This window comes from Pseudophryne corroboree, chromosome 6 (genome assembly GCF_028390025.1).
Source record: "Pseudophryne corroboree isolate aPseCor3 chromosome 6, aPseCor3.hap2, whole genome shotgun sequence".
NCBI lineage: Eukaryota > Metazoa > Chordata > Amphibia > Anura > Myobatrachidae > Pseudophryne > Pseudophryne corroboree.
Window position 1 is genome coordinate 756,146,747 of NC_086449.1, and position 13,417 is coordinate 756,160,163.

A 13,417-nucleotide genomic window follows, 5' to 3' on the forward strand; every position below is an offset into this window, starting at 1 on the left:
TAACGTGCTCTACCTGGTGCAATGTGTATAACGTGCTCTACCTGGTGCATTGTGTATAACGTGCTCTATCTGGCGCAATGTGTATAACGTGCTCTACCTGGTGCAATGTGTATAACGTGATCTACCTGGTGCAATGTGTATAACGTGCTCTACCTGGTGCATTGTGTATAACGTGCTCTATCTGGCGCAATGTGTATAACGTGCTCTACCTGGCGCAGTGTGTATAACGTGATCTACCTGGTGCAATGTGTATAATGTGCTCTACCTGGTGCATTGTGTATAACGTGCTCTATCTGGCGCAATGTGTATAACATGCTCTACCTGGTGCAATGTGTATAACGTGATCTACCTGGTGCAATGTGTATAACGTGCTCTACCTGGCGCAATGTGTATAACGTGCTCTATCTGGCGCAATGTGTATAACGTGCTCTACCTGGTGCAATGTGTATAACGTGCTCTACCTGGTGCAATGTGTATAACGTGCTCTACCTGGTGCATTGTGTATAACGTGCTCTATCTGGCGCAATGTGTATAACGTGCTCTACCTGGTGCAATGTGTATAACGTGATCTACCTGGTGCAATGTGTATAATGTGCTCTACCTGGTGCATTGTGTATAACGTGCTCTATCTGGCGCAATGTGTATAACGTGCTCTACCTGGTGCAATGTGTATAACATGCTCTACTTGGCTCAATGTGTATAATGTGCTCTACCTGGTGCATTGTATATAATGTGCTCTATCTGGTGCAGTGTGTATAACGTGATCTACCTGTCGCATGTGTAAAAAATAATAATGTGTAATATTATATATATATATATATATATATATATATATACATACACACACTTTAAAAAAAATAATAATACTGGATTATATTGAAATTAACCATTTGTTTGTACAAACAAATGGTACTAATTTCAATAAAATCCATGTTTACTTCAGGAAAAAAATTTAATTAATTGACTATATAATATTTTTTTTTACTGTAAATACTAACTTATTATTGAAGTTTCCACAAACGAATTGCAGCCAGCCAAGGAGTGACAGCAGGAGGTTGAGAATGAGCCTGAGGTGCGCAACCAACTTCAAGGCAGTCCCTACGACCCTAGGCTCCCTGTAGTAACCGCAGCTCTAACCTCCTCCCACTTCTCCCTCCCAGCAGTGCAAGCGGGCAAGCGGCGGCGTGATGACGTCACGGGACTTGCATGATGAAGACGTGATCGTGTGTATGGACCCGGCCACGGCGGAGTCTCCCAGCCGGGAGGAAGGTATGCAATCATAATTGTGCCGTAGTGGAGTCTTCTTGTTGCAGGCGGGGATGTAGGATTTTGAGTTGATGGGGGCGCGATCGTAACTGTTGTGCTTGGTGCCAGACGGCAAACAGAGCACTACAGTTACGATCGTACCCCCGTCGACTCAAAATCCTACACCCCCGCCTGCAACAAGAAGACTCCACTACGGCACAGTTTTAATCGCATCCCATCCACCCCCTCCCGGCTGGAAGACTCCGCAGCGGCACAGTTACAATTGCTCCCCCAATGCCTCCCCCGCCCCGCTGACTGAAAGTCACACACCCCGCCTGGAAGACTCCGCCGGGTCCGTGCTGTGTGACAGTGTCATGAAGCAGGGGATGCAGCAGGTGTGAGTGTGCAGCTTAATTTGGTGTCACCCCATTGAAGGGTGACACCCGGGTGCGGGCCGCACCCCCCGCACCCGCCTCATGACGCCACTGCGGCTTAGCGTGTGCAAAGCTGCTAAAAGCAGCTTGCGAGCGAATAACTCGGAATGAGGGCCTTTGTTCGGTGTGTTATGTTGGGCTGTTTCTTTTGTAATTCTTTTCTTCTTTTATATCTACATCTTAAAAATATCAATATATTTCTCCTATACATTGTTAAATTATTTTACTATATAACCCCCACAAAAGCTGAGAGACTATTCCATAGATCTACCAACATTTCTGGAAGAGCGTTCTTCCTTATGTTACATTACATACAGTATTTCCTCCCCTTTATTAATATTAGGGAGGAGATTTTTCAAACCTCATAAAGAGAACAAATAGGTGTATGCTATTACCAGCCAATCAGATTGAAGATATCATCGAATAGAATGTACTAGATAAATGAAAGCTTGTATCTGATTAGTTGCAATGGGCAACTTTTCCATTTTTCCTCTATAGAAGCTTTGATACATCTTCTAAATGCTGATGGAATACTGTATTGAACCTCTACAGCAAAAGTATTTGCAGGATGTAGTAGGGTATGCCGGCGGCCGGGCTCCCAGCGACCAGCATACCGTCGCCGGAATCCTGACCGCCGGCATACTGACAGCTGGGCGAGCGCAAATGAGCCCCTTGCGGGCTTGCTGCGCTTGCGGGGCTGCGGGCACATTGGCACGCCACGCTGTCTATTCTCCCTCCAGGGGGGTCGTCCCAAGAGGGAGAAAAGATGTCGGTATGCTGGTGGTCGGGATTCCGGCGCCGTTATGCTGGTCGTCGGGAGCCCGGCCACTGGCAAACAGAAGACCACCCGTATACTGCAGGGCCCCAGTGCTTTTAGATATTTACTTACTCAGGATTTACCTGGTGAAAGTGCCACCACAATAAAGGGCACTGAAGCGTTGACAATATGTACCATTTTCTGAGTGAATCCTTGTACATGCCAGGAGCATCTGCGCATAAGCAGAGTCCGCATTCACGATGTGATGGCATCCCAGAAGAATGCGATCGCAATGTGACTGACAGGCACCGCCCATTTGGGGGCAGCAATGTGGCATGGGGGGGAGCGGAGCAGGAAACGAAGGCATGTCATGGGCATTTTCGGGGCAGCCCAATGACGTCACCTGCGTTTCCTGCTGCGTATGCAGGGGGTCTACCTCTATTTAAGGATTCTGCGATGTAATCAGATTTTAAATGCGATCGCAACACAGGGCGGTGCTACACATGCTGGGCGCCCATTTGCCTGTGCAGGGCAGTCCCCAGCAAGCGATTTGATCCGTATTGGTTTTGATTTTAGCAAGAATTGCTATGGCCTCTGAATAACCTCCTATATTGCTTATACTGTATGGCCACCGTGATATCCATGAGATACCTGCTACCGCAGTACACAACTGCCACTAGTGTATGACACACACCTTGAAAAAGGCTCCAAGGGGAGCAGAAATGCGTTGGTGACCAGACTACCTGCCAGCTCTTCTGTGGAAGTTCAAGAGTATCCAGCCCAGCATTGATCCGGTACCCTATATAACCCGGGATGTTATCGAAATATTTGATGCTGTTTTGGGGTGGGCACGATTGACACCCCACATAATCTGGTACGAATGCTGTATTATTAGTGGTGGATATTCATGTTGTTAAATGATTTGACATGCTTTTAAAGTTTGCGAATTAAAATGTACTTCACTATTATACCTATTTTCCTTTCATTTTGGGATGAGTGTGGACTCAAGATACACAAGTTGAGTCACACTACTAGGAAGGAAGATTTGGAGTAGAACGAGTTGATGAATAAATATCTCCTGATCCTGTAGAGACATTTTTTGGATACCTGGACAGTGACTACATGTGGTTGAAGCCGTGATACGGTATATGGACTTGATCACCCCAGTGGAGCGCTAAATCACTAACATCAGACTTTGTTTAGTATATGACCCGCTACCTACATACGTCACCGGCTGGTGCACTGTATGTTCCACTCAAGCACCGCTCCATCCAGACACTCAGTGTATGTAACTCTACGACAGTAGAAACAAGCTACCGCTCAATAAACCACACTACTAAAGTCCTGGGCTGTTTAGTGCAAAGGTTGGATCCGCATATTATTTACTCTACCTAAATAGTATACACATATTTATTAACAGTTTACTTATATAGCGCATTCATATTCCATTGTGCTTTGCAATTGGGAAAAAACAGTAATAAAACAAGACTGGGTAATAACAGACAGACATAGGGGGGAATTCAATTATCCCTGGTAATTTACCGGGGGTGAAAAGGATGGTTGTCTCGAGCTTTAACACCCAGGGCTGTTCAATTAGAGACTCTTTTTCTCACCCAGTAAATTCCACTGTTAATGGACGTTAACCCATAGAATCCAAAATAAGTTCCCGGACCTATGTGTTAACATGGTCACTGTAACTGAAAATAGGCTACTTATCCTTGACTTCTTTTCGAGCCTAATTGAATAGCCCCGCTGCCCTTTGTAGATTACCTTGGTTAATTGAATTCCCCCCAAAGATGTAAGAGGACCTTCCTTGCAAGCTTACAGTCTAGAAGGAAATAGTCATTGATATGCAAGGATAGGTGCTACCTATTGCATAATAGTCCACCCATATAGCAAAGGTTCAAGGTTGGCTGTATGAGCCAGTCACGCAGCAATGCCGGCCAAGGGTCGGGAGGATGTAAAAGTGAAGATAGAAAGAGAAAGTATGTGAAGTTATGTGTGGACTGTAGAGAGAGGATGTACTTAGATAGGAAAGCTTATGGAGATTTTGTGCGTGGTTCTGGAATGTGAAGTTGGCTAACATTGCAGATACCTAGTCTGGGGAAAGTGACAAAAGTTTTGTATAGACTGAGTGAAGTTATTATAGACAGACTAACATCCCAAATAGAATTATAAAAATGATGGCTTCTCTTGCAATCCCACGCTTATAATGTAGTGTAATACCTAAGGCAGTATTTCCCAACCTTGGCCCTCAAGGCACACTAACAGTCCTGGTTTTAGTGATATCCAGGCTTGAACACAGGTGACTTAATTAGTACCTCAGTTATTTTGATTTAACCATCTGTGCTGAAGCCTTTATATCACTAAAACCTGCACTGTTGGTGTGCCTTGAGGACCGTGTTTGGGAATGCCTGACCTAAGGGAATACGATTATATAAATCATGTAGAACTTGTGTTCTTATGTAAATGAAAACTACAAATGCTAAAATTAGGGAATGAGTTCATAACATTTGCCAGTCCAAGGGCCTCAAACTTCTTTGCAGCATAATCGTGACTTTTAGGCTGGTTCCATTTAGGATTGATCGCTGTGATCCAATTTGTGGCTTGACGTTCGTGCTTGTAGATCATAGTTAATGCAGAAAATGGGAAACTGTAAATGTAGCCTTTACACCTAAATACTATCATTTTATTTTATATTTTTTATAAATGTTTTAATTTGAGCAGCAAATACTCCTGTCTTCATGTTTGCAGGTTAGCATTGTACCAATCACCTAGAAAACAAGTACAATATCATTAAATTTAACCATTTGCACTGTAACATATTAAACAGCTCATACATGGTCTGACCTAAATTAAATCATACTCAGCAGTTACAAAACAGGTGTTTGTATACCTATAACTTGTATGCAGCTTATTCTAACTGTAGATGTGTACTTTGTGGATGGTCCAGAATCAGAACAATTGTGAACTCTATACTACATACATCAGGTACTAGCACAGTTAGCCAAGTGTTCGGCAGTATCGAAAAAGGTTCATGCACAATTTAACTGATATACGGTTGTCAATTTACTGCCAATGACAGCTATAAATAGAAGAAGTTAGAGACTGAAAAACAACCAGAGATGTAGTGGGAGATAAAGAGTCCACACTAGACTGGAACTTCGTACACCAGGGAATACATATGATTTACGGATGGACGGGATGTCAGGTGGGTAGTTATAAGGCCCCATAGATATGTGACTCTGTTTCCCCGATCCACTGGCACCGCCGATCCTGTGGTGGTCAGCTATCCATCAGGTAATCGGGGAAATAAAACATGTTAAAAATCCTGCGTCGCACAAAAAGTATGTAGAGAGCCGGGTCACTGGCGCTTGGAGATTATGTCCTCTCCAAACACCCAGCAATAGCCCTGGCCCAGCCTACAGTGTGAACACGATTTCAAGCAGCTAGACAAGGCTTGAAACCGTGTTCAATAACCCAGGTTGGATCTGGGTTATATGTGTGGAAGGGGTATAAGAAGTTCCCTTGCCCCCCTACTCCTTCTCTTAGAATTAGAGATGTGCGTGGACTCCTGTGTTTTGGTTTGTGTTCCAATTCATCAACTGTTTTGATTTTGCCAAAACCACCCTCGAGTGTTTTGGTCCGTTTTCAGCTTTTGGTTTGGTTAAAAATTGAGTAAAAAAAATTGATACTCATTAATACAATCTATAAAAACAGCTAAAAACATTTAATTTAGCAATCTAAAACCTAAAATTCAGCTTTAAAATATGAATTCTGAACTAAAAGAAGATCCGAACCGGGACTCAGTCCGGATCAGATCTCCTTGGGAGATTCAAACTGAGTTTTGATTCGGTTCTAATCTGCAGAATTCGGGGTGGATTTGGATTTCTGGAGAACCAAACCGGACAATCTCTACTTACAACTAAATGCACCAATGTCCCAGTCTACTGCACAAGCGCAGAACTCCTGAAAAATGGTTCCTGTGTCATTATCTCTGTGATTAACCTACTCTACATTTGTAGATTTACACCATTGATGGCAGCGTCATTGGTGGTGAGGTAAGCATAGGTTATGGTCTCAGTGTATGCTCCCTGCTCTCATTAGAGATGCACAAATGAAAATAACCTCCAGCTGTGGTTGACCACAGAACACCACACTCTTGGGAACTGCATGAGTCAGACCTAAGTCCTGCAGAGTCCACCTGCAATCTCCTTCCTTGGTAGTCTGGTAAATAGCACAAAACTCATATATTTTGTCAGACTGTGATATATAATGAATTTAACAGCACAAGCAAGTGGTAAGGGTTTAAGGAACAAAGACATAGCAGGAACATAGCAGAGTAACAGGAGGTCATGACAAGGGTCCTCACAATTATTTATTTATCTGTTTACTGTATGACCACTAAAGCTACACTACTAAGCTTATATCGATAGTATACTGAAGAAAGCATGAAGGGGGTGAGGCCACTGATCAGCTACAGTGGAGGAAAAATTGCACAACACAGGAATTCTGCCATGTGCCATAAAAGTTTAGTTGAATGAGGACAAATATCTACAGTAGCTTTACCCTGTAGGAAAAGAGGACATGTCTTGTTATGCCATGTGCAAGTGAGCAGCATCTCTTTTCTTCCAAACAGGACACTACACGATGTGCAAGTGAGCAGACTCTCCTTTCTTCCAAACAGGACCCAACACAATGTGCAAGTGAGCAACCTCTCTTTTCTTCCAAACAGAACCCAACACAATGTGCAAGTGAGCAGCCTCTCTTTTCTTCCAAACAGGACCCAACACAGGGGGTCATTCCAAGTTGTTCGCTCGCTAGCTGATTGCACACTGATTGCTCTCTGGGAGTGAATCTTAGCATAGCAGAATTGCAAACGAAACATTAGCAGAATTACGAATAGAAAATTCTTAGCAGTTTCTGAGTAGCTCGAGACTTACTCCTACACTGCGATCAGCTCAGGCCGTTTCGTTCCTGATTTGACGTCACAAACACGCCCTGCGTTCGCCCAGCCACTCCCCCGTTTCTCCAGACACTCCCGCGTTTTTCCCCTGACACGCCTGCGTTTTTTAGCCAACGCTGGGAAAACGCTGAGTTACCACCCAGAAACGCCCCTTTCCTGTCAATCATTTACCGAACACCAGTGCGACTGAAAAGCGCAGCAGAAGCCACAGCAAAACAGCTAAGTTTTTAGTAAAATAACTAAGCGCATGCGCTCTGCGTACCTTGCGCATTCGCAGTAAGCGACTAATCGCAGTATAGCGAAAATCAGCAACGAGCGAACAACTCGGAATGACCCCCACAATGTGCAAGTGAGCAGCCTTTCTTTTCTTCCAAACAGGACCCAACACAATTGCAAGTGAGCAGCCTCTCTTTTCTTCCAAACAGGACCCAACACAATGTGCAAGTGAGCAGCCTCTCTTTTCTTCCAAACAGGGCCCAACACAATGTACAAGTGAGCAGCCTCTCTTTTCTTCCAAACAGGACCCAACACAATGTACAAGTGAGCAGCCTCTCTTTTCTTCCAAACAGGACCCAACACAATGTACAAGTGAGCAGCCTCTCTTTTCTTCCAAATAGGACCCAACACAATGTACAAGTGAGCAGCCTCTCTTTTCTTCCAAACAGGACCCAACACAATGTACAAGTGAGCAGCCTCTCTTTTCTTTCAAATAGGAATGAACACAAGAAGATGAAATAAAGTAAGTTAGAGATATTAGTAATATTATTGCCATCTATGTGGGCAGTTTATAGAGCACAGCATAGATCAATGAATTGCTATCTGCAGAAGTAGTTTTCTTGAGTTGCTTTTTTTTATAGATACTTTTAATGTAGAGCTAGAAAAAAATATAATACCACTGTTATATTAAAAATATATTTATGAAAGATCTATCATTGCATTTCAAGTCATTAATACATGTTGAGTATCCCATATCCAAATATTCCGAAATGCGGAATATTCCGAAATACGGATTTTTTTGAATGAAACTGATATAGTGAAACCTTTGTTTTCTGATGCCTCAATGTACACAAACTTTGTTTAATACACAAAGTAATTAAATGTATTGTATTAAATTACCTTCAGGCTGTGTGTATAAGGTGTATATAAAACATAAATAAATTGTGTGAATGTACACACACATTGTTTAATACACAAAGTTATTAAAAATAATGGCTAAAATGACCTTCAGGCTGTGTGTATAAGGTGTATATGAAACATTAATGCATTCTGTGCTTACACTTAGGTCCCATCACCATGATATCTCATTATTGTTTTCAGTTATTCCAAAATACGGAAAAATCCAATATCCAAAACACCACTGGTTCCAAGCATTTTGGATAAGGGATACTCAACCTGTATATAATAAATACACACATAAAACTTCAACGTCAGCAATTGATGACTGTCTCTGCTATGGTGCAGGTTCTGACCTTGTAGGGGGAGAACTCCTAAATCACTCCCCATCCTCACTCCATCCCATCAGGTTCCAAGGTGGAAAAAGTGGTCATGGTCAAATACAGAGAAAATTAAGAGGCAAATACTTTCCTTCTCAATAGGGCTGAGGATTAATTTATAGCTGGTACAGGAAACAGGCCCCAAGGGCAGGCAAGAAGTCAAATGACCAGCTAATGGTGTATCAAGATGCCTTGCTTCTTTGGGAAAGGATTCTACCTCTGAATTAAGTTGTAATGAAAGCTCCAGTGGCTGGAACATAACAGCCATGAAAGTTCTAAAGTAAGGTCGCTTAACCCATGGGACCCTGGCGTTGTGTAGCACTTGTGTGGTATAATCAGTCAAATTACTGCTGTAGCAAAGAATCCTGTGAAACTTAAGAATCAATTATGGATGAAAAAGCTTAATGTAATAAGGAGAGACAGGGAGATGATTAAAGAATAATTCACTTATATAGTGATATTGAGGAAAAGTAAGTTTTGATATTTTTATGAATTCAAAGAAACAAAATGAAGACATGAATGAATTGTTCATAAACATGCACAGAATGATGCAGTAACTTACAAAATTAGCAGCACAAAAGAGAAGTGAAAAGAGACAAAAATATTGAAACCTAAAGAAAGGACATATACTGCAGAATCTTCAGAAACTTCAATTTCACATAGTAATGGTCAGGAAATTGTCTGGAAGACATATACCTGGAGATCTGCTGAAAGGTATACACCTGGAGCTTCTGGAGATCTGTAGGAATATATATATATATATATATATATATATATAGAGAGAGAGAGAGAGAGAGAGCCTCTGAAGATCTTCTGGAAGATCTACACCTGCTGAAGCCAGGGGCAGATTGGGCATAAATCTCATTAGGAAGTTCCCTTGTGGGCCGATGTGCATGTGGGACCTGTTTTGTTTTTTGACATGTGAGGAGTGGTGCTGCTGCTATGGTTACACGGTATACCTCTGGTGCTGCCCGTGTGAGGCTAGTTCTACAAATTCTTCCAGGGCCACTTTCAGTTCCCAATCCGCCCCTGCCCAACTTTGAAAGAAAGTGCAATGGAATATGCTAGCGTTATATAAATGCTAATAAATAAATCAATATATAGATGTCACAGCCAAGAATGTAAAACCTATTGGTGTCACTGGGCCTTTCAAACAGCAGTGGAAATTTTAAACAAATGGTAATACCAAAAGCTATAATATATATTAAAATGTTTTTCCCTGTGGGGGCCAATGTGTTTTATTGTTTTCTGTGGGGGCCTTTTCCTGTATGTCTTTTCCTGTGGGGGCCAATGTGTTTTATTTTTTTCTTGTGCAATGTTTTTCATCTGCACTTGCATGGGAGTTGCACCACGCATGCATGTAGACTTGCAGAACACAATCAGACACATGCACCAAGAAGTGTATTAGAAGTGCCAACCCCCTGTATGGTTACAGGGGGTTGGCTAATCAGACGCAGATGTTACATAGTATGGGAGTGATACTGAAAGTGGCTGCGCACAGAGATGCTGAATTGCTCACATTGAAGGTCCTACTCAGACAGATGATCTGCACCTAGCATAGGGCTGGTGAAAGTTTCAATATAGCGACAGATGGTGGCTTCTAAAGACGCACAAAGCATGATTGCAGCATCTGTAGACACTCAAAGTGGGCATCTCTGTCCTTGCATATTTGGATACATGGATGTACACTAGGGAACTGCATTGTACCAGCATAAACCTAAAGCCACAGATGCAACTGCAGCAAAAGATGCAAGGAAGGCTGCAACTGTGTCCAACTCAGAATCAGACCCTAAGAAGAGGAATCCCTCCCTCAACAGACCCCACCCCCACAACTGTCCCCATCTCTATTAGGGCTGCTTCCATAAAATTTCCCAGGCTGATTTTCAAACCCAATCCGCCCCTGCCTGGAGCTTCTGGAGGTCTGCAGGACGATCTACACCTGTAATTTTCTGGAGATCTGCTGAAAGATATACACCTGGAGCTTATGGAGATCTGCAGAAAAATATACACCTGAAGCATCTGGAGATCTGTTGAAGATATACACAAATTAGAATCACTTGTCTTAAATATACTTTTATTTATATAGAAAACTCTATGCCCCTTTTGTAAAGTGATGAAAGAGTAACTGAATCTGACTCAACGACAGAAATTCCAATAAAACAGTCTCTGCAGTACAATCCAACATGACTTTGTATAATATTCAGAGTACATACAAGGATCACATGTAATGCAGGGAACGCTGCTCAGATCCTCATGAAGTGAGTCTAGTTGAGGTTGGTAAGTAGCAGGGTTTTCTTTTCTGAAAGCGCACTTGATGTTGTAGATGTCCAGGTAGCCACAGAGACATTTTTTTCTCTTTGTCTGGAATAGTTGAAGATGAACCAATTGGACCAATTGGTGAAACAAATCTTGGCACTAACCTGGCAGACAAATGTATTTGAATCTAATGGAAATCCCTACCTAGAGCCAGGGTTCCCAAACTTTTTGAATCACGGCGCCCTAGAGTACCAGATTTTTTTCATGGCACCCCTAGGTCAAAAGTTTCTTATTGATAAATTTAGAAAGAAATATTAAATTAAGTAAATTGTGTTTATATGTCATCCTTAGGCTCAGTTGTGTGGTGAGGGACAAGATTTGCTTCTCTTTGTCCACATATTTTATGACTGACAGCTTCCAGCACTAGTTTTCCCTATTATATTGACTATAAATAATTTGAATTGGTCCTGGACCACCAATCCAAGGCACCCCTGCAAGTGTCCCGAGGCACCCCAGGGTGCCTAGGCACACAGTTTGGGAACCACTGCCCTAGAGCCTTTGGTACTTAAATTTGGACCATGTATGCAAGAGAATGGTAAGACAATGTTTTACACCATTTTTTTTTCAAAAGTAATGTATTTAATGTAGACATTTATGCTGTTCTTTGTAAGGTTCTAATTTTGATTAAGCCAACAGAGTGAGCTTCCTTGGAGATAAATCACAACCAATTAATGGGGACAACTTTCTTGATGGTTTGGGCGGTAGAAAAACAGTACATGAGATTATGATCAGTGCATGTCTACAAATTATTTCCATGGCCATATGGCTTTCTAGCTGAATTTTAGCCAGTAAGCAATCTAGCTACAGCAATTACAAGGCACTAAAGGTGTCACTCCCTAATTCTATGAGGAATTCTGCTTTTATTCTGCAATCCAAAATCTAAAGATCCTACTAGGATTGACAATAAGTGATGCATCACTCTCTTCAGTTTTCAGGAAGATACTAGCAGTTCTTTTTTAAGTCATCTGCATTTTAAGTCTGTTGATATCAGCATTTTAGCAAGGCAAAAGGAAGCAAGGAGTAAGAGAACATTTTATACTGCCCTGGGCATTCAGGGAGCATTGGAACAGTGATATGAGAGGTTTTGTAAGTACCCCTTGGCTTTAGACCAATCAAAAGCCTTGGTATACTTCTAGCCTGTCCTTGACAAATATAGCCTCCCATAGAAATTTTAAAACTTTTGAACAAAGAGTAGAGAGCTTTCAATGATGGCTTCCCAATGTTTTCTATAATGCCCAACCAAATATCACAGCACTACAACTTTTTCCACAGTCACCTGGTGGCAAGTATGGATCTTACCTTTCAGAAAAATGTTTATTAAGTCCTTTTTTCAAGTCCTATGCAGCTTTAGGTCATCTATGTATGGTTTATGCCAGAGTTCACCCAGTTTTTGTGGAAGAACAACTTCAGTTCTCCCAAAATTAATCTTAACTACCTTCAATAAAAAGGAAATAATATGGCTTGCATCAATCCTTTGTTCTTTTTGTTTTTAATAACTATTTTCATTACGATTAAATTAAGAAGGCTCCTTTGTGGGTAGAAGGCTGCTGTACCAGGCATGCCCGTTGAGTGGCTGGAGGTTTAGGAAATATTGGTATTCATTTCTGATGCTTGCTTAAAAAACCTTGGGGTCTATTCATGAAGCAGTGAAAAGAGCGGAGAAGTGAGCCAGTGGAGAAGTTGCCCATGGCAACTAATCAGCTGCTCTGTATAATTTTATAGTATGGAAATTATAAATGTTACTTCAATGCTGATTGGTCGCCATGCGCAACTTCTCCACTGGCTCACTTCTTCACACTTTTCACTGCTTCATGAATAGATCCCCTTGTACCTAAAAGATCTAAAGCAGCATCAAGTGACAAAAAATAAATCACAATTTGTGTCCAGTAAATAGTTGAACAGGATTTCTGCATTTAGGACCACTGGCCTTGATCGGCTGCTCAGAGTGGGCATTGAAAACAGATCTTGTGTTACTTGGCTTCCTAAGAATTGTCCTGATAATGACAGATGTACAGTAGTCTGACTCTACTTTCATGAGAAATGTAATGCTAAGTTATTTGAAGTACCACTGGATTGACGATTGCAACTTCTTCTGTCAGCTCATTATTTTCATAGGTAGAGATTTATCAAACCTTCTAAAGAAGACGAGCGTAGGTGTTGCCCATAGCAACAAAGCAAAGCAAATTATGGGGGAGATGTACTAAAC

General features: G+C 41.8%; 1 long non-coding RNA gene across 5 annotated transcripts in view; it reads right to left on the bottom strand.

Annotated features, from left to right (window-relative positions):
- Positions 1 to 3,786: 3,786 nt before the first annotated feature.
- The window catches only part of LOC134933400 (uncharacterized), a 240,755-nt gene continuing 231,124 nt past the window's right edge, over positions 3,787 to 13,417 (bottom strand). For 2 of the 5 annotated variants that reach the window (XR_010179694.1, XR_010179691.1), the window contains 2 exons: positions 10,835 to 10,922; positions 3,787 to 5,210 (listed from right to left, as the gene is read on the bottom strand). This is a non-coding gene — a long non-coding RNA (uncharacterized LOC134933400). Of the gene's footprint in view, positions 5,211 to 10,834; positions 10,923 to 10,999; positions 11,257 to 12,510; positions 12,647 to 13,417 lie in introns of those variants that run through there. The other 3 variants (XR_010179692.1, XR_010179693.1, XR_010179695.1) reach the window with 3 other exon arrangements.